A 26,039-nucleotide genomic window follows, 5' to 3' on the forward strand; every position below is an offset into this window, starting at 1 on the left:
TCTACACCAACTGATCTCTCTGTCATATTTTAAGAGATTTCTTTGGGAATTCTATAAACTTGCCACCCTGAGGAATCAGACCCACGGTGTAAGGATCATGACACTCTAAATAATTACCTAAATTAAAGAAGATGCCAAAGTATTTCTTCTCTCAGGGAAGAAAATCAAATGGATGAGTTCAGAACAACAGCTGTCCTCATTAGTCTCTACTCATAAGTCTCCTACAGCTCGATGTTGAGCAGTTTTTATTGAAGAGAAGTATAAGAAGTGTTAAGGAGTTAACTTGAGAAAGTGGAAACCAATGAAGAAAATGGAAAAGGCACAGTATTTGAATGTCACACATGCATATTTATTTTGTACTGGAACAAAGAAAAAAAGAGAGTCATTGTTACGACTGTGGTCTATGACTGTATGCTTCTTGGTACTGAAAATATTGTGTATTTTTCTCAGTTTTACTTGATGGGTTGAGTGGTAGTTTGAGCTCCCTAAGCCTGTCAGGAGACCAGCCCAGAGGCCAGTGGTGCTCATATCACAGGCTGTGGTCAGGCACTGATAGCTGTGGCCAGTGGGACAAGATCTTAGGCTCTGGGTTCGAATCCTGCCTCCACTACAGGTTAGTCCTGTGTGAGTCACCCTCTCTTGATCTCATTTATTTTCTGTAAATTAGAATTGTAAATTTATTTTTATGACACTTGCTATTCATGTAAAGATAATCCAGGTAAAGTATTTATTAGTCCATACTGCCTGACAAATACTCAATTATGAGGAAGTATTAATTGCTAATGTGGAGTAGAGTGGGTAATAAACAACTGCCTTTTGTTTTTGCACCAGCCGCAAAGCAAAATAAATTGTTAACAGTTGCTTAGTCTCCTTGAAAATTCTCTAAATGTGTATACTTTTTCTTTGCAGCATTGCTGTATGTGTGTGTTTGGAAAGCCAGTAATTACCTCTTGCAGATAGAGCTGCACAAACAGTCTTTCCCATGGCAACTGAAAAAATAAAAAATAAAAGCAAAAAAAAAAAAAAAAATTAGAGGTTACATAAGTGCCCTTACTGGACTAGGAGGAGTGTGGAGATCAGATCATGAAAGTTCTGTGTGGCTTTGGATTTTCTTTTGGTTGAAGGTGTTGGGAAGATACAGAGGTCTGACTGAGTAACTGAACAGGATGCTGTTGCTTGCTTTGAAGTGAGTGACTTGGTCAAAAGTGCAAGTGAGAGGGGAAGTTGAGGTTTGATGATGAAGGATCATTATTAATGTTTCCATGGTTTTAGCAGTTTAAAAGCTGGGAGTTTAGGAAAAGTTGTTGGATGTGGGGAAGTGAGCCCACAGACATTCAGACATGGTTGTAGTTCAGTCCTTTAGTCTTCATTTTAATCTGAAAATAAAGAGCCGAGACTTCTGAATAATATCACAAAAGGAGGACTTTATAACTCTTAACAGTGAATGCTAATTATCACACGTTCACAGTGCCACAAAATTTAGAAAGCTACACCACTCTCAGAGCCTAATTATCAGAAGAGTATTTTTTTGGGGGGGGGGGAAGAAAGAATATTACTATTTTGGATTCCTAACGCTTCTTTCACAAAGGTTTACATTAATTTCCTCAAAGTCTAGGTGGAACTGAAATAATTAGCTTTCAATGAATGGGTGATGTCTTTTCCCAACATTTAAGAAGTGATCTTACGTACATTCTCTCTGTATCTGTTGTATAAAGGTTAACATAGACGACTTCATTTACTTGATTGGAAGACAGGATTGACTTTTCCACTGGATAATTTGCCCTCTTCATTCTAGAGCAGAGATAGATAAAACTATTAGCCTCCACCTCCTTCTACCCCACCCAAATGTAGGATATCCCTATTAAATCTAATAAATTAGATTATTTTTTCCCTCCAGAGACTCGAGATAATAATAAAGCTAGCTTTACATTATCAATAATAATATGACAGAAAGAACATGGAGAACTGAAATCTATGAGTTCTCTGAAAACCCAACCTTCAAAACCCTCTCTACTGTTCAGCTTTTTAAATGTAAGCAAAGGATGAAAGGAGGCTTCCCAGGTTGTGTAGTGGTAAAGATCCCGCCTGCAAAGGCAGGAGACACAGAAGACTCAGGTTTGATCCCTGGGTCGGGAAGATCCCCTGGAGGAGGGCATGGCAACCTACTCCAGTATTCTTGCCTGGAGAATCCCATGGACAGAGGAGCCTTAGTAGGCTGCTGTCCACGGGATCACAAAGAGTTGAACACAGCTGAAATGACTTAGCATGCACACACACAGGATGGAAGTGGGAGAGAGGAGTTATCTTCAGTGAGTGACATGGTTTAGTGTACCTGGAGTCTGGAACTCTGGATTAGAAACCAGCCTTTCCAGTTACCTAGGAAGCTCTGGGAAATTTGTGACTTCTCTGAGTTTTCCCTTTCCCGTTTGTCAAGTGGAGTTATTTGCAATGCTTGCTTTTTGTCATGATTCTGTTAGAAGAGATATGGTATTTGTGACAGTTTGTAATCTGTTGGATACTCTTTATCCCTCTTTGCTTTGCTTGGTAGAGGTAAGGAGAAGGTTCACAAAACCAGTAGCCTGAGTTAAATGTTTTCTATCATGCACTCTAAATTATGAAGAGGGAACTGTAAACCAGCTATCGTCTATGATTGCCTCAGGCCTAATACCTGCTATTAGTAAGGCAAAGATCAGTAAAAAGCAAGGTCAACATCCTTCTTGCTGCTTTTTCCCCATCTGTGGTGGTCAGTTGGGGATATTTACCTAGTTTTGCTGACCAGGGAGGCTACAGTAGAGAGTCTCTCTTTATCCTTTGTGGGAATCCTGTGTTACCAGTGTTGGTCTTCATAAGTTGTGAGAGCTGGGAGTTTCTTTCATCCCATTATTGGGCTCTTTGACATCAAGAGCGTAGGGAGCAAAATTTGGAACTCTGGGGAAAGAAATGGAACAATGGCTATTTCCTTTAGCCTGAGAATTCAGCACTGTTCTATATCTCTGCTCCAAGTTTCTGGTATACCAGAAACTTTACCTGGATCTGAGTATAGCAAACTTACCTGTACCTCCTGTTATTCTTGACTTAACTCTAACCCATCATTCTTGACTTATTCTAATCTAGCGGGAGTAATTCTTGCTTTGTGTGCCTTCTCATCATTGAAGAGTGGGATGAACGTCTTGTTTTTCAACTGCTTTCGTTTCAAACCAGTACTACAGAAAAGAGACATCTGTGTCATGTTGCATGTCGTGGATGTGGTACACGAGTATCCTCCTGCAGACCCACACCCTCTTACAACAGCTGATGCCCTCCACTCTCTAAAGTCATGTCCCTGGCCTAGCTCTGAGCATATACTGTAAATACCAGGACCCCTGGTAAATTCTGAACGCCCATTATCATCAGTAACATCCAGCCATGAGAAAGGAGTGAATTAGTGGTCTGATTAAAGATGATAGACATAGTATAAAAATTCACTCCGGTGACATTATAAAACAGAAATAGTCAGGAATCAAGATCAGAGAGCTAGTCTTGGTTTTCCCACTAACTAGAATTGTGAAGGTGATACAGTAAGTTTAACTTGACTTTTATGAACCTCATCTCCAAGTATGGAATTATTTCATGTTTGAATTTATGAAAGAAGATTTTAGTCTGACTTATCATTAAGACTTTTCTCAGCATTATGGTTGTTTTTAAGTCTTAATACTTCCAGATATATTTAGTTGTTTTCTTAAGGATAACAATATTTGTACTTTCTGTTACCTAAATAATACTGTGTTATCAAGGTCAGTCATTTCTATTAACATGTTCAACACTCAAAACACATAAGAGATAAAAATTTCATTTTTTACAACTCTGACTAATCTGTCCCACCTGGTGGGGGAGAGTGGTCAAGGGTTGTTAGTTATCTCATAAAAGCAACTGAAGAAACTGAAGTAGGGGCTTCTCCGGTGGCTCAGTGGTGGAGTCTTCTTGCCAGTGCAGGAGACATGGGTCCAATCCCTGTCCAGGGAAAATCCCACGTGCCGCAGAGCAACCAAGGGTGTGCAGCACAACTACTGAGCCTGTGCTGTGGAGCCTGGGGGCCACCACTACTGAGCCCATGTGCTCCAAGTACTGAAGCCCGAGCGGCCTAGATCCTGTGCTCTGTAACAAGAGAAGCCACTGCGATGAGAAGCCGGCGCACGGCAACAAAGAATAGTCCCACTCGCCACAACTAGAGAAAAGCCTGCACAGCAACCGAGACCCAGCACAGTTACAATTAAGTCAATAAATAGATAAAAATTTTTAAAAGGTGAAGATCACTCGGTGTCATGCCTTTTATTGGGTCTTTGGAAGAGAGACTCTTTCTAACTTAAAAAATGCTAAGCAGAGTTTAAGACTAGCTGTGTTTTGCTTTTGGAATCATTCCTTAAAAGTGAGATTGTCAGATCATTCTGAAGACAGGAGAATTTTAATTTGGCCTCCCAAAGACTGAGTCTCAACTTTAGCCAGTGTTCAGAGGCTTGTCTTTAATGTAAACCTTCGATAGTTTATGAATTCCTTTCAGGGGAAATGTAGAAAAAATATGCAGATGCTTAGGAAAGCCAACAAAACTGTAGTTGGAAGGTAGATGTGTTCATGTAGAAAGTTTTATATGAAAACCTGTCCTCAGAAAGATGTAGGAACAATGAACCAGCTTGTCCTTGTTCTTGTTTTAAAATAAACATATTGTAGACTTGTAGTTGGCTTCTGATGAGCTGTTCATGGAGCCATTTAAGGCATAAGTTCTGCACTGGTATTGAACCAACGGAATAAAAGCTGTTCATAACCTTGTGTACTTTTCCAACATAAACACTATGTCTTAAGTAAATCGGTTTTATATTAGTTTATATATAACATCACATGGGAGCTTTTTCTTTGACTTTTTTGTCTGATCTGAATTTCTGGCTAGGCATTCATATCTTCTGATAGTGCTGTTCTAGATTATAATTTTACATTCCAAATTGGTATAAGCCAAAACTATTTATTTTACCCTTGTCATGGGATAACACTTATTGCTCATAACCAGGGCTCAGTCAGTGAGTATTCTTTGAAAGCTGCTTCAATTTTCTGCCTGTGTTTTCGAGTATTTCCTTTAAATGAATGCTCATATTAAAGGAGGAGGAGCTGTTTCTTACTCATCTCTCACTTGTCGTCATTGTCTTACACCTGAAATTGTTTCTGTAGAGGATGGCAACCCACTCCAGTATTCTTGCCTGGAAAATTCCATGGACAGAGGAGCCTGGTGGGCTATAGCACACGGGGTTGCAGAGAGTTGGACATGACTAAGCATACACACAAGAGGATCTTATGGAGTTTGGTTGTCCATGAATATATTCTGTTGACTGAATCTAAGAGGATAAATAATGCTGTAGTTTTTTCCAGGAAGATTAAAATTATAAGTATCAATATGACTATATTTCACTGTACAGAAATGTCTGCTTTGGAGGGAGAGTCTGAATGGAGGAGATAATCATAATAAATAAGATGTACTCTAGAAACTTTGAAAGGTTGGAAAAAGTGATTTGTTTCCCAACCTTTCATTAAGCCATGTAATCAAAGAGATAGACATCTAACCGGGAAACATTGTTAGAGGGAGAACAGTTTTTTTGTTGTTTGTTTGTTTTAATCTGTCTGTAACAGTTTGAATGTTTTGTTATACTGATTGAATAAAATAAACACATTGAATGGACACCACTACTTGACTCCAGTCTGTGTCTCCATTCATGGCCTTCACAGATCTCCATTGTGAAGGTGTATTCTCAGAGGAGGCATAATTTAATGGGGAAGAGGGTGGATTTGGAAAACTCTGGACTCGACTCCTCATGCTGCAGTTATTAGCTGTGTGAACTTCATCAAATCACATCACCGCTCTGAATTTTAGTCTTCTAAAAGCTAAGAAAAAATTACATATAGACTTTTCCCTTCATCTGTGACGTCATTTAAGAAAAATATGACATAGGATCAGATATTTATATCTATTTTTTGACCTACTTTTATTGTGGGGATTTGTGTTTGCAGTAGACACACATAGTACACTTGAAATTTGAGAAATACACCCATCTTGTCATCTATTGAGGTGGCAAATTAATTTCCTTTTATCTTATATCAGAACACTTAGGCCACAAAGATGTTTTAAATAATATCTGGGGGCACAAATAAGCTATTTAAGAGTTAATAAAAGGCTATACACAAATCTTTTTGAAGTTTATGTCCAATCTTTAGTTTTTTATATGCTGCTCAGTTATGAAAAGGAGAGAGAACATAAAAGCTGATGTTTATTAAATTACTTATATGCTCACTGTCTTTTTTTGGCCTTATCTAATCCCGCAGAAATAATCTAGAAGCATGTGCAATTCACTCTTCTCAGATACCGCTCACCATCTGTTTTCAAAGTGAGAAATGAGCATCACTTTGTAACTAATTTCCCTTTGTCTGCTAAGTCCAAACTTGGGGAAAGAGGTCACTGTTTATTCTGTTTATGACTAACTTGATATTAACAATTCATGTTCCATGGTCTGCTTTTTTTATATGGTTTTATGGTAACTATTCATCCCCCCCCCCTTTTTTTTTGGCTCCCTCACGTACTTATTGCAACAGATATTCTTGGCTCAACGAAATAGGGAACTCATTCATCAGGAATGTTTGATTGGTTTTTTTTCAGTAACAAAACTGTTTTTGCTTTTTGTTTTTAGTGTTTTCTTTTTCCTCTGTCAGACCTGATCCAGTGTGGAAGGGAGAGAAAGAAAAACCAGAGAATCTGGGAAAACTTATGTGAATTGCATCAAGTTCTTGGATTTAGACAGAAAATGGAAGGAATGAAAATATAATGAGTGCATAGCTTGTCTGTATATGGGAGATGCTCTTATATATGTAATTGAGGTTTTATCAAGGGCATTAGCTATGGTGAAGATAATGGTGACAATAACTAATCTCACTGGATAATAAGCAAGCAGGCTCAGAGAGGCAAGGAACCTGACTTAGAACACAGCGTTAGTAAGCATTGTAGGGTTTCCCTTGTTTACTCTATTGTGTGTAGCTCAAAACAGTGTTTTTTGTCTAATCATATGGATTGCAGTAAAACCAGTGTTGTTATTGTGTCTCCTTTCAAAACTTTCACTGGTTTCATACCCTGTGGGTACATATTATTTTAGGACCAAGTTTTTATACTGTTGTCTATGCCTTATACTTAAAATGGCAGTGACTTTATAGCAGAGTCTTGCTGAGGTGCATGTTCTTCTCTTTTGGAATGTTCTATGACAGTCATCATGTCAAGAACATTTGAAGATGATTATACAGCAATAGCCTTATTACGGAATGCTTACTGTATGTCATGTATGTATCTTGTTTGTTTTATCTGTATTAACTTTTCTGCCCTGCAGACTGCTCCTTTGGGGCAGCCACCATTATTTTTTTCCATTTAGAGGTGAAGGTCAAGGCATGATAGGATTCCTAACTTGCCAAGGTCCCAAAGTTAGTGTATATTCAAATGCAAGCTGTCTGGCTCCATAGCCACCCTGCAATATGACCTTTTAGCCTGATGAGTTAGCAGCTGTGGCTCTTTGAGAGCCATGACTTGGCCTCAGTGGACATAGGAAATAGTTTCGTGTGTGTTTCCAAGACCATCATATTTTTCATCAATTATAAGTAATGCACACTTTTTAGGATAGTCGTTGTAAAATGTAACCCCAAGCCATAGTTAGAGGGTGGGGGAAGATTAAGTCATTTGGAACAGTTTGGAAAAGCTCTCTGGGCAACCATCCAGAGTTTTTGCTGGGCCTTGGGATCTTGAATGTTTGTGAAGAGTGGGGAGATTTTGTGTCTTTGCACATAAGTGTCCACGAGTCATTTTGGTCTTTAGCCTGAACCACTCAATAATGGAAAAAGAAATCTCAGGGAAGATGAAAGGGTAGAACTAAAGGGAAGCCCTACATAGATTTCAAAAGACTATAGAGTTTCATAGTTATAATTTATAATTTCCACTATCCTTGTGATATTTTGCATGAGGTTATTTATCTTTTCTCTTTGAGAACATGTTTCCCCTTATATTTAAAAATATCCTGTCTTTAGAACTCTTAAAATGTTTGGAGGGCAGAAATAAATAAAGTAGGTTCTTTATTTTCTAGCCATTTTTAAGTCTTTGGAATAATTAATATGTTTCTGTGTTCACTGGTGTACTTATTCAGCAGGTGTTTGTTGAACGCTTACTGTATTATAGACCCTCTACAAAACTCTGGAGATAAAAGATAAAGTGCTGAATTTGTCCTCAAGGCATTTGGATTCTGGTGGGAGGAAATGTCAGCTAGTCAGCCTGCAGATAAGAAGTGCTGTGTAAGCGGAGTGGAAAGCTCTGTCAGGGCACAAAGGAAGGAGGACATAGTTCCCCTGACGATGATCTGCAGACATTTGAGCCAAAGCTATGAACAGTGTTAGGGCTGGGTAGGCCAAGGCGGGCAGGGAGGGTGTTAGAGGCTGGAGTGCTCAAAAGCCTGGGGCAGTGAAGGACAGGAACCACCACCATCATCTCACAGCTAGAAAACCTGACCATTATAGCCAGCTCTGGTTTCCTATGAAGGAAATGCCATGTGGACTCAGGTCCATGGATTCTTGGACCTCTCCAGCCAGTCTTCCTTCATTACTGGGTAAAATGGGGCTTGCTTCCCTTGTTCCTTCTTTCCTTCTTGTTTTCCTTCCTCCTTAACTTCCTTTTTCTGTTTAGTTGATGAATTTGAGTTGGATGTAGGCATTTCTCACATCAGGCTTAATCTTGCTGCTGCTGCTGCTGCTGCTAAGTCGCTTCAGTCGTATCCGACTCTGTGCGACCCCATAGACGGCAGCCCACCAGGCTCCCTGTCCCTGGGATTCTCCAGGCAAGAACACTGGAGTGAGTTGCCATTTCCTTCTCCAATGCATGAAAGTGAAAGGAAAGTCTCTCAGTTGTGTCCAACTCCTAGCGACCCCATGGACTGCAGCCTACCAGGCCCCTCCGTCCATGGGATTTTCCAGGCAAGAGTACTGGAGTGGGTTGCCATTGCCTTCTCCAGCTTGATCTTACTGAGGGAAAAGGGAAGGAAAAAAAACCAAACAAGCAGCCTCCTATCACACAATAGGATATAAGGTTTTTTTGCTATTTGTTTCTATGTCTTTTTTCATATGTTTCTCAGGAAATTCAATGTTTCTGCTATTCCGTTAACATGTCTCTTTGATCAGAAGTGCCTGTGTCACTGCTTTTTCAGCTTTTTTTGTGAGCCATCGTGGATAAGCATGGCGTGGCCATGGGGAGACTTCCTTGGTTGAGTACCTAAAATTTGCTTTTTTGGGGTTTTGTACTGGGACAGCAAAATGCTCATGTTTAAATAACTTAAAATTCCTGGGAAACTCATAAAACTGCCTGACATGATGTTAAATAGTTTGTGCCTATAAGAAACTTTGCAGATGGCTAAGATAAGTATGAAGGATGCTTTATATGTTTTGACTTACTGTCTCTTCAATTACATTATATAAAATTCAGCAGACTTCTCCATGATTGCTAGGGAAATGAATGATATTCCTGTCATAAATCACAAATACCACAAGCTAGCGGAGGATTGTAATTGACGGGTACCCATCGATAGTTTGTTTATATTCTCCAGGAGGGCTCCCAAAAATGTAGCATCCACCATATTTATTCAGAAAAATATATTCTTAAATAAAATTGCCCTGACATTGGCTGCTGTACTTAAGCAACTTAAAGCAATCCCAACTGCAGCTTTGCTTAGCAGACTAGCTGGATGTCCCATCCATGATTGTGTAAGATGAAGATAATTGTGCATGTACACACACACACATAGATTTGATTCCTTTGTTCACAGTGTTCTGATTCAGGGCAACTTGAAGATGATTTGGAGGTGTTACAATTAACTTTGCATTTATTCCAGAAAATTTCACTGGAGGAGAAAATACATTCTTGGCATGCAGTAAAACCCCACATTTGGTTATATAATTCATTTGTGATTTAAATTTTTATAATTTATTCAGTAAGTCCAATGAATATAATGTTGGATAATAAGCCAATTTAGTTTTATGAGTAAACAAAGTACATGACTGATCTATCGTTTTACAAAGTGAACCGCTGAATCATGGATTTGGATGTGATTTAGGGGAGCCTCCCCACACCCCTCCTCCTGGTCTTCTAGCTCCATCCACACATCCTTCCTGCTCAAACCTAATCTTCTTTGATCAAAGGGAAGCACTTTAAAGAAGGAAATCTTCAGGAGTTTTAATATAATTACCTTTAGGATGAGAATTCTGTTCAAAGTAGTACCATTGGCGGATTCAATAATGTCTAGAGTTCTGCCCAGACTTGAAACTACTTTGTGTCCATTGCTAAATATTGCTGCTGTCTTCATGTTTTGCTTCTGGGATTGAACTGCATAGGTTTTCAGTCTTTAAATACATTCTGGTGGGTATCAGCATGTTTGCAAATAGATTTCCATGCTTGACCTGGACACGGTAGAAATGATCTGGTCCTGCTGCCCCTAAGTTTCCTCCCATTTTGAGAGCACAGGCAAATAACTCACTGTTATCTCATCACCTTGATACTGTCAGTGGTGGTTTATGAAAGCCGCTTTGGGGTTAGACCCTGGGAGTGGCTAGGATGGTAACAAAACCAGATTCAAGTTACACACGAGCAACTTCATAAATTATCAAATTCATATGCAGTATTCTATTCTCACAAGAGGGAACATTTTGCCACAAAGTCTGTTCAAATAAAATTTCCTTTGGAATATTTTCTCCTACTCTGAGGACACGTGCCTTTCCTGAGCCCATTTTCCCTGCCCCTAGTACCTCATGTCGGAGAAGGCAATGATAACCCACTCCAGTACTCTTGCCTGGAAAATCCAATGGACGGAGGACCCTATAGGGCTGCAGTCCATGGTGTTGCTAGGAGTTGGACACGACTGAGCGACTTCACTTTCACTTTTCATTTTCATGCATTGGTGAAGGAAATTGCAACCCACTCCAGTGTTCTTGCCTGGAGAATCCCGGGGACGGGAGAGCCTGGTGGGCTGCCATCTCTGGGGTCACACAGAGTTGGACACGACTGAAGTGACTTAGCAGCAGCAGCAGCAGTACCTCATGTATGGTGAGCGTTCAGTAGGCAGTGAATGAATTCCTTTGTCCCTGCATCTGAATGGTCGAGTGGAAGTCTTCACCCAAACAATAGCTTGTGGATGGTCTGCACTGGGGAGGCCCGGGCGCCACTTCAAAAGCGATTTCCCCATCCTGGCAGGGCAGGACATGTTCTCCTCGGTCTGGGAAGTCATAGCTCTATCCCTGTTCAACACTATACCTCTCTTTTGCTTGTTTCCTTCCCAGGAGCTGTGGAATCCGAGTGCGGCTGCCAAGAGGAATCCAGAAAAGCCAAAGAGCCCAAGCATGTTAGACCTTCCTGTAGCCACACACACACACCTCAAACCCCAAGGAAGTGAGTGAGAATCACCAGCAAGGAGACAGCCAACCAGGTGAGCAACCACATCAGTCTGAGGGCTAAAGCAACAGGAAAGGGTTTTTGGCAGTTCTGTTCGTTTGGCAACATGAGGATTTGACCTGAGCTTACACCAAATTACCTCACGGCAAATTATTTTCTGCCGAGCACTACAGACGTTAGGCTGACTCCACTGAGCTCTTGGGCTGAAGACAGATGAATACATCCAAGATGACGACTTAGTTTCCAGGTGTGATGGGGGGATTGCTTCTCCTCGTTCAGGAAGAGGTTAAATCCCAACTTTTTTTCCACCTTTAGGGGAGGTTCTTTTGTTCAGAGCCAATAGGGGAGCTTTGGGTTTGGGTCTTGAGTTTGGTTTTGAGCCTTCTGGTTTGGCTCTGTATGGGTGTGGGTGTGTTTGTGCTTGTGGGTGGGGTGTGTGTATGTGTATTTGTGTATTTCCACATAGACGGCTAAGACTGTTTTTCCTTTTTATAAATATAAATCTGTCTCTCTCTCTCTCTCTTTTTTTTTTTTTTCTATTTGGGTCCATATGTTTTGAAGCTACCTCCTAGATGAATTGAATTCGACTATGCTATTTTTATTTACTTTTTAATGTTTTTAGTAATGAAATCACTGGTTGGAACCCTATGCAGTTTGGTGCTATAATAGGATTTGCCAGGGTTCCATTGTACTCTAAATTGGTTTTAAATTTCTGCCCCTTGCCTTCCGTTTCATTTATGTTAAATGTTACTATTATGTGAAGAGAAGGGATTTTAATGATAATAAGAAGGTATTTAGAGACTCCTGCTCTACTGCTCGTTTAAAAAAAAAAAAATACTATCAACAGGGGAGTTGGAGCCCTGAAACAACTCTCAGGCAGAGATGTTAATGCCCACACTATTGATGTTTGGGGCTAGATAATTCTGTATTGTAGGGTTTTTTCCTGTGCATTATAGAATTTAGTGACAGCCCAGGCCTTGACCCACCAATTGCTAGTAGCACTCAACTCCCCCGGTGTGCAACTGGAAAAGTACCATGGAGGATAAAATTGCTCCCAGTTGGGAACCATTGCTTTAGGGATAAATTCTTACCGAGGAAGAGAGGTAAAGAAAATAGTGAAGATGGAGACAATAGAGCTATTGATTTTGCTTTTTAAATATGTTACCTGTGTTGTTCCAAAGAAAGTATTGGTTTGACCAAAATTTTGTTCGGGTTTTCCGTGACAACTTTTTGATCAACCCAATACATCTTTTGCAGGTGAGGCCTGCCAGTAAAATTCTTGCTTCACCTTCAGTTCAGTTCAGTTGTTCAGTTGTGTCCGACTCTTTGCGAGCCCATGGACTGCAGCATGCCAGGCTTCCCTGTCCATCACCAACTCCCAGTTGTCCATCACCAACTCCCAGTTGTCCATCACCACCAGTTACCTATCCTTTATTGACTGGCATTTGCTTTAGATTAATAGAACAGTTGCAACTCACTTAGAACAAGGATTCATTTTGCTGTTCTCATGATCAGCTGAAGAACTTCTGAGTATTCATATCCTGCAATACTTTGTTTAAAGGGGACAGCCTGATCTCTGGGTGCTTTTATAGCACTGCCTTATTGGTTTGTGAACAAGATTCAAATGAGGGCTTCCCTGATGGCTAAGATGTTAAAGAATCTGCCTGCAATGCAGGAGACTTGGGTTTGATCCCTGGGTCAGGAAGATCCCCTGGAGGAGACAATGGCAACCCCCTCCAGTATTCTTGCCTGAGAATTCCATGAATAGAGGAGCCTGGCGGGCCCCAGTCCATGGGGTTGCAAAGAGTCAGACATAGCTGAGTGACCAACACACACATTAGAACAAGGATTGATTTTGATGCTCTCAGGATCAACTGAAGAACTTTGGGTATTTGTATCCTGCAGTACTTGATTTGAACGGAACAGCCTGATCCCTGGGTGTTTTTATAGAGCTAGCTTATTGGTTGGTGAACAAGATTCAAATGAGAGGCTCGTGTGAAATTTTAATTGAAGGGGTGAATTGAATGAAGAAAGACACCCACAATACACTTTAATTTATGAATGGGAGGTCAGATACACAAGTTAATGACCAGTTTGACTGAATTGACCGTCTTCTACAGTACTGAAATTGTCCAGAGTATTGCCTTCTTCCTGTATAGGATTGTAATTCATTTGCTCTGTTCTCAATCTCCTTCCAAATTCACTCTCCCTCTAGTAGTAAAATGTTTCAGTTGCCAGACAAGTAGAATCATGTCTCCACTGTGATTTAACATTCAATGTCCTGCTGTCTTTATTTCAAAAAATTTTTTTCCTCTTTATTCACTCTTCACATGAACATACATGTTTGCCAGGCACATTCTTGCATTTCCTTTTTCTCTTCCATCCTTCCTGCCCTTGTTTTCTTCCCTTTTCTCTGACTGCAGGAACTGTCAGGTGGCCTGGCTGGCATCGTCTTACCTTCTTTTGAACTGTGTTACCCAGAGACCTCCGTTTATTATGCCTCGGGCACGCTCTGTCTTGAATACTGGATCTCTCTGAGGGATAGTTAATGATCTTTGCAGCAAATGAAGGTGAACTGTAGCCACATTATTGTGATAATACAGCCAACTGTATGGAACAGATTGAGCTGAGCTTTGAACAGCTGGGGCTGGCAGAGTGTCTTGACTTCCCTCGGAAGAGTTCCAGAACTGCCAAATCATCAAACTTGAAGGGGAAAGAGGGACAAGAAAGGTTAGGGGAAGAGTGGTTCCTGCAGGTACTTTTTGCTTTTGTGATCTACCTTTCTGGAAATTTTGCCAGTCTGTAGCTCGGGTGCAGTGCAGATCTATTTGAACCCAGGGGCTGCTGTCACTGTTTTAGGACTTGTCTGCTTTGTGGCTGGGATGGTATTTTCATGTTCATTTGCAGGCATGGAACATGTGATGGATATATGCTTCTGCTAAAGCTTGTGCCGCCCTTATGTCCAGTGAGACCATTTGTAGTTTAAGGATGTGCAGCCTGAACAAAAACCCTAATATAAATTCATAAAGGCTCTGTTGGAACCTTTGGACTTGGACTGTTGTGTGGCTTTGGATGGATATAATAAATGGACATCAATATGGGGTATGGCAGATATTATAAATTGGTGGCCCATGGGGCCAGATCCAGCCCTCAAATATGCTGTTTGCCCTTACAAGGAAGTGTATGTATGTGTGTGTTTAAAGAACTAGCTGGCAATGTTGGTTTGTCTTTTTTAATTACATAAAAATCTGGTTAATCTACCCAAAGAAGCCAAAATATCTGGCTTCCCCAAAGCCATCATCTCCCATGGCACACACCAGCGGGGGCTGAGTAACTATGGCCCCATACCTGTGTCCATTAGGGAAGGCAGGGGCTTTGTAGCACATAGAAGTCCTCATCTGGCACCCTCACACTCACTCCTCAGTGGGCTTCTGCCAGAGAAGATCAGGGGAGAACAGATAGAGACTTTGGGATGGGGAAGAATTGGGTTTGACTTCTAGTTTCACAACCAGCTTTGCCAATTTGGGCAAGTAACTTACCTTTCTGAGTCTTAGTTTCCTTGTGCATAAAATGGAAATAAAATTCTCCACCTCATGGTTGTTGTAAAGAACATGAATTGAGGTAGAAAATTTGACACTCGTAAAAAAGCCATGATGCAACACACATCAGCCATCATTGTAATTTTTAGCTGCTATGTATCATAGGTGACTTGAGGCCAATCTTTTATAGAGTCACATTCACTATGTTATAAAATCAGATGAACACTCCTATTACTCAGGATAGTGAGAGGACTTGTGTCTGGGCTTCTCATATTTCTGTTTTTGTCTTCAATACAGAATTTACAGTGTCTCTAGGGGAGTAACATTGTAGAAACTGAGTTCTTAGGGGTGGCATTATCTGAAGAGAGAAAAATCTTACAATTTAGCTCATTTTAGGTAGACAACTTGGTTTTCTTTTGACTGAGTCATGACAGTAATTATGGTATGAACTCTTGAAATTTCTGTCTCCCCATCCCAATTACATTCAAAATAAATTTGATGATAATGCTGAGGATTGAAGATCCCCAGCATTTTCATGGAAGGAAAGCTACAGAAACGAGAGCAGTGTATCAATTAATATATTTCCTTAAAAGTGGGAGGTGAATTTAGTTCTTGAGAGGCTTGCAATCTATTGAAGACAGCAGCGTATCAGCATGTTGTGCTCACAGATTCTTTAAAATTTCAAGGGATTTTTTTTTCTACGTTATTGCACTCAATATCTTTTCTCTCTAAACTCTGACCTTTGACATCTATCAGAAGGTTCCAGAATGCATTTGACTGCCATACTAGGTGGGCTTCCTGCTAATTACATATGTAGTTAGGAAATACCGGTTTTTCCGCCTATTTTTCTACTTCCTGCAAAGATGGGTTTCCTTTAGATGTGGCTATTTCCCTTAAATGCATATTCCTGTCTCAAAATGGTAAGGGAAAGCAGGGCAGTAATTTCTTACTGTATTACACTTTGTGAATATATCTGGAAAACACCTGTGTTCTAGTGAAAAACTTCTTAGAAGAAGGAAGCAAGGTGGCTAGAAAATGTTAAGGCTGTTGTGAGACCAGTGGGAGAAAATGTACATAAAAGGTGAAAAGTGAGCTGTGATTAGCTTTGGTATAGAGTTTAGAATTCAAACCACGCCATGTGATAAACAGTTATGTCGTCAAGTATTGTCTTAAGTCCACCTTGGATGAGTGAATGCCATTATTAGAATAGAAGGTCCCTGAGCAGAAGGCATAAAAGAAGAAAATATTATTTTTAGAGCCCTTCTTCTAAAACCTTTCTGAAGGGACATGTAAGTCTACCTCTGGACCTTGAAATAGGGCCCATATCTAGATCTGATTCCAGGTATTACTCAGAACCCCTTTTTCTTCCAGCCTCTACCTGATGCTGTGCATGGAGGAGGTTCAGGGAGAGAGGGAAGGAGATGAAGAGAGGAGGAGGGCAGAGTGTGGTTGAAAGTGGGGTGATTTGGAGAATGAAGGTTCTTTGCACTCAAGATTCAAATCATTGGAAGTATTGTGGCATGTTTAGGAAATAGTTGAATTGATCCGTATGAAGTTGCTAGTATTTCAGTTGTACAAAAACGGCAGTTTTACACAGTTCAACCAAAAATAACAAGTATCACATTTTTGCTAGAATTGCTATCTGTCCTGCAGCTGGGTGTATGGAGTGGTTTTAAAAGCCAGAGGTATTTTGGCATCCAATTGGAGATTTTATTTTGTGTGTGTATATGATTTTCCTAGAATATACAAATATTTTTTGCCTTGGATTTTTCTTATCAGGCTTTTCTAAAATTATAGTTATTGCCTCAGATCTTACAGTGGAAGAGACTAAAAGGACAGTCCAGTCTGAGAAGGAATGAAGCTTATGGATCTCACCAAATCTTCGCCCAGGAATGTGTGTGGCCGGCTGGGTTTGTTTGTAGGGCACTGGAAATCCCAAAATTGGGTTTTGACCTTAGCTGACTTTACATTTGTTAGTTTTGTTTTGAAAATAAGAAATGGATGTGAAAAGACGAGGAGTTACCCATATGAACATGATTTACTAAACTGCGTCCACTTTAGGGTAGATTGAACCTTGTTGAAAGTTGTGAAATGTGCTCAAGAAAGCATTTTTTCCGTCTCTGTTTTGGTGGCACAGGGTGATTCTGTGAATGCTGTTACAGTTTTGGGCATGAAACAAATTGACTTAGTTAATAAAAAGTAAGTCCTTAAGAAAGCCTGGAAGTAGTAAAGTCGATGGTCCTTGGATGCTGGTAGCCGGGGGTGGGGTGGGGTGTGAGTGTGTGTAAACATGTATGATTCTTGGGGGCGGGGGGGTGGGGAGGTTTGTTCCGAGTGAAAGAGACAGATGCTTCCTTTGCTGGCTTGTTTCCTGGTTTTCAAAGCCTCGTTTTTTGTTGTTGTTTTATTTTAAGTTTGGGTGCCTTTTTGGTTTGTCTGTGAGGGCGTGGTGAGTCCGCACGCACAGGCACCCACCTCTATAACTTGTTATTCCGTGCACAGTGTCAAGTGGAAGGTGCGAGGCTCCACCAACTGCTTTGAGCAGAGCCCACTTCCCTTCACCCCCAGAGCCCGTGAAGCAGTTATACCAACATCAATCAAGGGAAACCCACAGGCTGCACTCACACCGTTGAAGCAGGTGCATGAGTGAGCATTCTCCGCCAGGCACACGTGATTGAGGTGTACCTCGGTGTCCTGCCCACAGATGTCAGTTACGATGACTGTGTGGGGCTGCGCCCGCTCCCTGCAGAACCAGGACCAGCCTGTAGTACTTAGAGGACAGAGGAAGTGTCACTCACAGCATCACAGTTGCTGATGTACTGACACCAAGGGGAAAAGTGCATCGTCTAGTATCTGTGTGTGTGTGTGCATGCATTGATATGGATCAAATATAGGTACGCAGATGTATGCATATGCATGTGTAGATGTACACGTGTGCATGCACACATGTGAATTTAAAGCAGAACTCAAGTGGGCCATGAGATAAAGAGAGATTATGAACATCAAATATCCCTTAGTATTTGACAATAAGGGAAAGAGCTATTTTAAAAAAGGTGCATTTCTTGGGACTTCCCTGGTTGGTTCAGTGGTTGAGACTTTGCCTTCCAATGCAGGGGTTCAGTCCCTGGTCAGGGAACTAGACCCTCCGTGCTGTAACTAAAAGTCCTACGTGTTAACAACTAAGACCTGGCACAGCCAAATAAAAAATATTTTTAAATAAAAAGGTGTATGTCTCTTTCAAAATTGCATCATCCTGATGTATATTGAGCTTTAGGAAATTCCTACAGAAGTTTTAAACGATTTTTAAAAAGAAGAAACATTTAACACTAGGGCTTCAATATATGTTGTACCTTTTAAATTGTTATTAGTTCCCCAAAGCTTCTTAAACATGTTACTGAGATGCTTCAAAATACTATGTATATTATTTATATTCAAATATGTGAAAAATCTCCCTCTAAACAACATAAAGCAAAATGAAACATTTTTTGAAACTACCAAATCTGGCTAAGTTTGAGAATAATTCTAAACTCCAGTGTCACTATAGGAGTGGGAAAATACAAAATATTGGGGAAATTTTATGTGCTATCTGGAGATTATTTTGCAAAATATAAGATCAAAAGTCACAAAATGTGTTTATTCATAGTTCTGCCAGTGCAGCTTCTAGGCAGATTTGTCCTAATAGCATAATCAAATGTGTATAAAAAGATTTTACTGCAAGAATACTTTATCACAAACTTATTTTTTGATATATTTTGTTATAAATATCTAAACAGTATTACAGTGGTCAGATACATTATAGTAGACATATCCAGTAAAATACTAAATGAGGCGTTCAAAGAATGCTGTAGATTTTTCTGCGATCTCACTTAAAAAAAAAAATACTTTGTTTATATGTATCCATGAATGTGGCTAGGCGTTGTCATACTCTGGGAGGTTATACATAAAGTTAAAAGTTAGTATCTCGAGGTGATTTGAGAATAATTATGTATCTTTAGTTTGCTTTAGCAAAGGGCAATTATGGAAATAGTACTTTAAGCATAAAAGCTATCTACAAATTCTTATAGAAACCAAGGAGGAAAATTGCGTATCCCTGCAGATGACTGCTGCTGCTGCTGCTGCTAAGACACTTCAGTCGTGTCCGACTCTGTGTGACCCCATAGACGGCAGCCCACCAGGCTCCCCGTCCCTGGGATTCTCCAGGCAAGAACACTGGAGTGGGTTCCAGTTGCTTCTCCAATGCATGAAAGTGAAAAGTGAAAGTGAAGTCGCTCATTCGTGTCCGACTCTTCGCAACCCCGTGGACTGCAGCCTACCAGGCTCCCCTGTCCCTGGGATTTTCCAGGCAAGAGTACTGGAATGGGGTGCCATTGCCTTCTCCGAGATGACTGTTTAGCAGATATCAAAGGCTTCTGATTGATTAATTCAGTGATATGTGTGTGCCAGGTACCATACAAGGCTCTGTTGTCTTGCCCTGTACTTTTCATATGGTGAATGGCTTAATCACTTCTGATACACTGGTTTGTGTGGCTTTACTAACAGAGTTAATAATACCAATGTGAAAATTCTGATATATACATGTAAATATTAAGATTAAAAGAGTGACCTTTTGCTTCGTGTTTTGACATATGTTTTATCTGCTCTACACTGTCTCACATAGTTAGATTTTTCCTACCATGTGGATGGTTGGCAACCTCGGATGTCTTGGGAGGCAAAAGCAGATAGGAAAATCGTTGGGAAAACTTGACACCATTCACGAAAACCTTGAAAGAACACTGAGAAGCTTGTTGGCAAGTGCTTTGAAAAATCTGACTTCTTATTTTGTAACTTTTTTGGCTTTGAAACTCAATCTTGGTTTAATGTTCAGCAGGTGTCCTCTGGGGAGTTAGGACAGGGTTTGAAGGGTGGGAGATTTGCGTGATGAATTTGATGTCCAGGCATCTGGAATGTTGAGACTGTGGAGGATGTAAGTGTGAGGTTTAGATGAGGGATGTCTGCCTGGAGGAGGATCAGGATTTCGGCAGACTTGGAGAGACTCATTGAGAAGTTTTAAGTGCTCCTTTGAGCCCCTCAGAGTCTGCCCAAGGGCTAGGCTGCTTCTGATGGCCAGTTCCTTTCTCACTGTGATGGTCCTGGAAGTATAACCTTCCTCATGGATTCTCAACACTTCAGCCTCTCATACTAGCATGAGAATAGAAATTTAAGAATTCTAGCTTAATTTACCCAGGGCTCCAGAATGAAAAAGATTTTTTTCATGAGTTCAGCTATAAAAATAGCAAAGATTCTTGAGAAGAAGGGTTTGTTTTGGATGAATACCAATTTGCCAAGTTGCTCTGTGTGTGTGTGTGTGTGTGTGTGTGTGTGTGTGTGTGTGTGTCTGGGGGAATGATTATGGCTTCTTGAACTTGGTTCATTTCTTTCCCATTGGTGAAGGGAAGACATTAAACTTTGGATTTTGTTCTATTTCCATTGTCCAGTGAATCAGGAGAGCTAGCCCCATAAGTTACCCCGCTGCTGTGGGAGAATTTGTCATAATCACTTCCTCCTTTTTCTTTCTACCCTTCTCTTGTTAAAGCTGATCTGAGGTCCTTAACTAACTGCCTTGGGAGTAGTTTGAAGTATAAAAGGTAGGCATTGTGGTGGCATTTGAGGGATTCTTGAGACAAGCCCAGAGTGATAAAAATCAATAATTGAAGGAATCACTTGCCTTAAAACAAACAAACTTGTAAATAGAACAAGATTGTACAAATTGTGTCTTTAGGCAGGCTAATCTAATCACACACAGAAGGCAGCCTGTTTTCTTACTTGCTGGACCACTTCCACTATATATTCTCACAGGGAACAATATATTAAGTACAGTGTTTAGAAATATTTGTTGAATCCCACTGTCTGATTTTGGCAAATCCCAAGGAAAAAAAAGGATATGTCTTGGACTGCTTGAGCCTTCCTGGGAGGATGTTGGAGTTTTCCCAGCGAGGCTGGCTTCACATTGTGGGAAACACTGGTTTAGTAGATAACACTGTTAGAATTTATATTCAGAAGGCATTGAGTTTTTTTTTGTTTTTTTGGTTTTTGGAGCAGCCACAGCTGATCTTATATCTCTCAGGATCTGAAAAAACCAAAAGTGTATGCTAATCTTTCCTTATGTTGATGCTGTCATTTCCTTGCAAAGGGCACCCGGGTTTCTGACCCCCTCATCCTGTTTCAGCAGCCGGGTGATCTCACCAACACTGAAACATCCAGAATCAGAAGAGAAGACAAAGGCGGTAATAAGTGAGAGTGGGTGAAAGATAGGCCATTATAGGGTCAGATATCCATTGGCCAGTGCTTTCTTCTCTTATGGAATGTTGGCGCATCAGGATTAAAATTCTAGAGGAAAACAAGGCAGAGCACTGTGTGATATAAATCACAGCAATGTTTTCTTGGATCCATCTCCTAAAGCAAAGGAAATAAAAGTAAAGATAAACAAATGGGACCTAATCAAACTCAGCAAGCTTTCTGCACAGCAAAGGAAACCATTGACAAAACAGAAAGGTGACCTAATGAAATAGAAATATTTGCAAATGAAAAGACTGATAAAGGGTTAATATATTTTATATATATATAAATAAAATATATAATATATATAAATAGCTCATACAATTCAACATCAAAAAAAGATCCCAAACAGCCCAATTAAAAAAATGGGCAGAGGAACTGAATAGACATTTTTTCCAAAGAGGAAATGCAGATGGCCTAGAGGCACATGACGAGCTACTCAATAAGGAACCATCAGGAAAATGCAAATCAGAATCACCATGAGATATCACCTCCCACCTGTCACAGTGGCTGTCATCGAAAATAACTCAGGTAATAAATATTGACAAAGATGTGGAAAAAAGGGAACCTGGAGAAGGCAATGGCACCCTACTCCGGTACTCTTGCCTGGAGACTCCCAGGGATGGGGGAGCCTGGTGGGCTGCCGTCTATGGGGTCGCACAGAGTTGGACACGACTGAAGTGACTTAGCAGCAGCACCAGCGTATACTGTAAGTGGGAATGTAAATTGGTGCAGCCTTTGTGGAAAACAACACGGAGGTTTCTCCAAAAAAACTAAAAATAGAACTATTGTATGATCCAGCAGTTCCTCTTCTGGGTACATTATCTGGAAGAAAACAACCAAAAACACTAATATGAAAAGATACAGGCACCCCAGTGTTTACAGCAGCAGCATTTACCATTGCTGAGGTATGGAAGCAACCTATATGTGTCCAAGTTGGCTTAAAGCTCAACATTCAGAAAACTAATAAGATCATGGCATCTGGTCCCATCACTTCAGAGCAAATAGATGGGAAAACAATGGAAACAGTGACAGACTTTATTTTTGGGGACTCCAAAATCACTGCAGATGGTGACTGCAGCCATGAAATTAAAAGACACTTGTTCCTTGGAAGAAAAGTCATGACCAACCTAGACAGCATATTAAAAAGCAGAGATATTACTCCGCTTACAAAGGATCTAGTCAAGGCTATGGTTTTTCTAGTAGTCATGTGTAGATGTGAGAGTTGGACCATAAAGAAAGCTGAGTGCCGAAGAATTGATGCTTTTGAACTGTGGTGTTGCAGAAGACTCTTGAGAGTCCCCTGGACAGCAAGGAAATCAAACCAGTCTATCCTAAAGGAAAGCAGTCCTGTATATTCATTGGAAGGACTGATGCTGAAGCTGAAACTCCAGTACTTTGGCCACCTCATATGAAGAGCTGACTCATTTGAAAAGACCCTGCTGCTGGGAAAGATTGAAGTCGGAAAGAGAAGGGGATGACAGAGGATGAGATGATTGGATGACATCATTGACTCAATGGACATGAGTTTGAGTAAGCTCCGGGAGGGACAGGGAAGCCTGGCTTGCTGTAGTCCATGAAGTCGTAAAGAGTCAGACACGACTGAGCAACTGAACTGAAGTGTCCAAGGACAGATGAATGGATAAAGAAAATGTGGTATATATGCAGTGGAATACATACATCCTTAAAAAAGGATGAAATGTTGCCGAATACATACATATAGCCATACAGTGCATACATACATGCATACAAGGTTGCAGAATACATACAGCCATGAAAAAGAATGAAACGTTGCCATTTGCAGCAACAGCAGTAGGCTAGGGGAAACTAGTCAGACAAAGACAAGCACTGTATGCTGCTGCTGCTGCTGCTGCCAAGTCGCTTCAGTCGTGTCCAACTCTTGGTGACCTCATGGACTGTAGCCCGCCAGGCTCCTCTGTCCATGAGATTCTCCAGGCAAGAATACTGAAGTGGGTTGCCATGCCCTTCTCCAGGGGATCGCCCCAACCCAGGGATGGAACCCGAACCTCTGAGTTCTTCTGCACTGGCAGGCGGGTTCTTTACCACTAGCGCCACCTGGGAAGCCCCATCCCTTATATGGGGAATCTAAAAAATACACCAAGTACTGAAGATAACAAGACTCACAGATATAGAGAACAAAGTAGTGGTTACCAGTAGGGCTAGGGGAAGAAAGGTCTGTATAGGCATAGGCGATTAAGAGATACTATTAGGTATAAAATAAACTGCAAGTGCGCAGGCCCTACCAACCTCCTGCGCCTCCACACTTACCGGGCTCTGCAGGCAGGCGAGGTGGAATTCCCGCGCTGTCCAGCCGTGGTCTCAGCTTGCTTGCTGTCTGTCCTCTGGGTGCAGGGAATCCTGGCAGTAAGGACAGGCGACACAAATACTGCCAAGGCTGATGGAGCCGCAGCCACGCCACCCTCACCTGCCCTCACCCTGATGACCACAGTGGGTGAGGAGGGTGCGCTGCCTTGGCCGGAGGTGGGGGCTCCCGGCTGCAGAGAGCAGCCTGAATGGCTGGACGGAGCCACAACAAGGACCAGGAGTTGGAAGAGGTGATGAGCTGGAGGAGGAAGAACAGGAGGAGGTATATATTAAAATAGAAGTATTATGCATTAATCACTGTGGGGAATAGAGCCAATAGTTTATAGTAATTATAAACGGTATAGCCTTTACAAATGGTGACTCAGTCTATTGTACACACCTGTAACTTATACTGTAAAGCAATGATACTTCAGTAGCAAAAGAAGTGGAGAAGGAAATGGCAACCCACTTCAGTATTCTTGCCTGGAAAATTCCATGGACAGAGGAAACTGGTGGGCTACAGTCCATGGGGTCACAAAGAGTCGGCCACGACTGAGCACATCAGCAGCAGCAGCAGCAGAAAAGTTTTGGCAAAATCTTTAAGCTAATTTTGCTTAAATGTGATAATCACAGAGCATTGATGGAGTAATCGAAATTTGTGATAAAAATGAAATATTTAGAAAGTACTATATGACCCCTTTATTTAAAAAGGTGTACTGAAATAAAAGTGCAGTATTATGAGGAATTTAAGTGAAATAAATTCCTTTAAGTTTCTCAGCATGCATCTGGCATAAAATCGTAATCGATCTTATGCAAGGGCTTATGTTACTGCGTTATCCACCGGTGTTTAAATGAGAGTAAATGTATCTGGCCAAGTTTTTTTGCTTTTTAGCTTGTAACTTTGGGAAGCTATTTAAGCTATAATATCTCATCTCTGGAAAGGAGATAAGAGCATCAGCCTCAGAGGGTTTTTTAAGTAAACTTTATTTTAGAAGAGTTTTAGATAAATAGAAAAGTTGCAAAGATAGGAAGAAAGTATTCATGTAGTCTTTACCTAATTTCCCTTAATGTTATCATGTTACTTTACAGTGGTGTGTTTGTCAAAACTAAGGAACCAACAGCAGTACTTGATTGTTAACCAAACTCGACAGTGTATTTGGACTTCACTGGTTTTCCTCTAACGTCCTTTCTCTGTTCCAGGATCTCGTCCCGGATACCGCACTACATTTGTTCATCGTGTCTAAGACACCTTCGATCTATGACCATTTCTCTGACATGTTTTTGATGACCTTTACAGTTTCACGGAGTGCAGGTCAGTCTATTGTAGAGTGCTCCTCATTTGGAATTTGTCTGATGTTTTTGCATAATTAGAGCGCCTATGGGTTTTTGAAAGACTGCAGAGGTGAACCATGATTTGGGGATGCACAGTTAGACGTGACTGAGCGACTAACACATCCGCTATCAACATGGCTTGTCACTGTTGAGCTTTGCCTTGATCCCCTGGTGGAGATATGTTGGCCAGGTTTTTCCATCAAGTTCCTCTTTTTCCCCTCTTTTCCATATTTTTAGAAGCACATCCCTAGGCATAGATCATAGCGTTGTTTGAAGGTTAAATGAGATGATAAAGCTCTTAGCACAGAGCACGGTGCTTAGAAAACCCTCATTAAATGTGTCTGTCATTGTTGCTTTTGCTCTCGTAGTCCCCTTAAGTACTTAAAAATCTTTACAGCACCTTCCTTGTATTTATACCGTTCTCAGTCCTCTATTGATGTTGATCAGAAAGTAAAAATAAGAGTGCTCACAAACTTCTCAAGTGAGATGGCTGTACTCAAAGGCACTCTAGGACAGGGAGTATGAGAAGTCACTTGAGCGTTGCCACTGAAAGGTTTTGCTAAATTGGGACCATCAGCATCTGGTCCTATTTCAAGGGTTGGCATCAGTCATCAAGAATGAGCATGGAGATGACAGTGGAGGGGGTGGGGGTGGCTGACAAGTCTTGGGCATGAAAGAAAAACGGAAAGTAATTTAGGAGCTATGCCTACATTATGGTGAGAGCCCCTACTCCTTACCACCCTCCATGGTCAAATTTGATAGCTTTCAGGTAGAATTCTGAGTTATTAGATAAAAACTGTCTTCCAGCACTTCTCTATAAAATGAGGGCCTTGTTCTATGACCTGAGACGCTTCAAAACCCTTGCAGTTGTTGCTAGAGATATTCGCTGAGCCTGGATAATAGAGCTTGGAGTCCTGTGAAACCATGTCTGTTGGAATAAATAAGAACAGCTGGTTTCTTGTACAGATAGTGTTTGGCATGAATTTTTTATTTAAGTCTCTCCATGTATCTAGTAAACAGTAAGCAGTATTCAAACACTACTTAAAGCC

General features: G+C 40.9%; 1 long non-coding RNA gene across 45 annotated transcripts in view; it reads left to right on the forward strand.

Annotated features, from left to right (window-relative positions):
- The window catches only part of LOC102401727, a 478,204-nt gene that overhangs the window by 206,220 nt on the left and 245,945 nt on the right, over positions 1-26,039 (forward strand). For 41 of the 45 annotated variants that reach the window (XR_006544458.2, XR_006544455.2, XR_006544440.2 and 38 more), the window contains 2 exons: positions 11,368-11,513; positions 24,859-24,970. This is a non-coding gene — a long non-coding RNA (uncharacterized LOC102401727). The remainder of the gene's footprint in view (positions 1-11,367; positions 11,514-24,858; positions 24,971-26,039) is intronic. The other 4 variants (XR_006639946.1, XR_006544446.2, XR_006544449.2 and 1 more) reach the window with 1 other exon arrangement.

This window comes from Bubalus bubalis, chromosome 2 (assembly GCF_019923935.1).
Source record: "Bubalus bubalis isolate 160015118507 breed Murrah chromosome 2, NDDB_SH_1, whole genome shotgun sequence".
Lineage (NCBI taxonomy): Eukaryota > Metazoa > Chordata > Mammalia > Artiodactyla > Bovidae > Bubalus > Bubalus bubalis.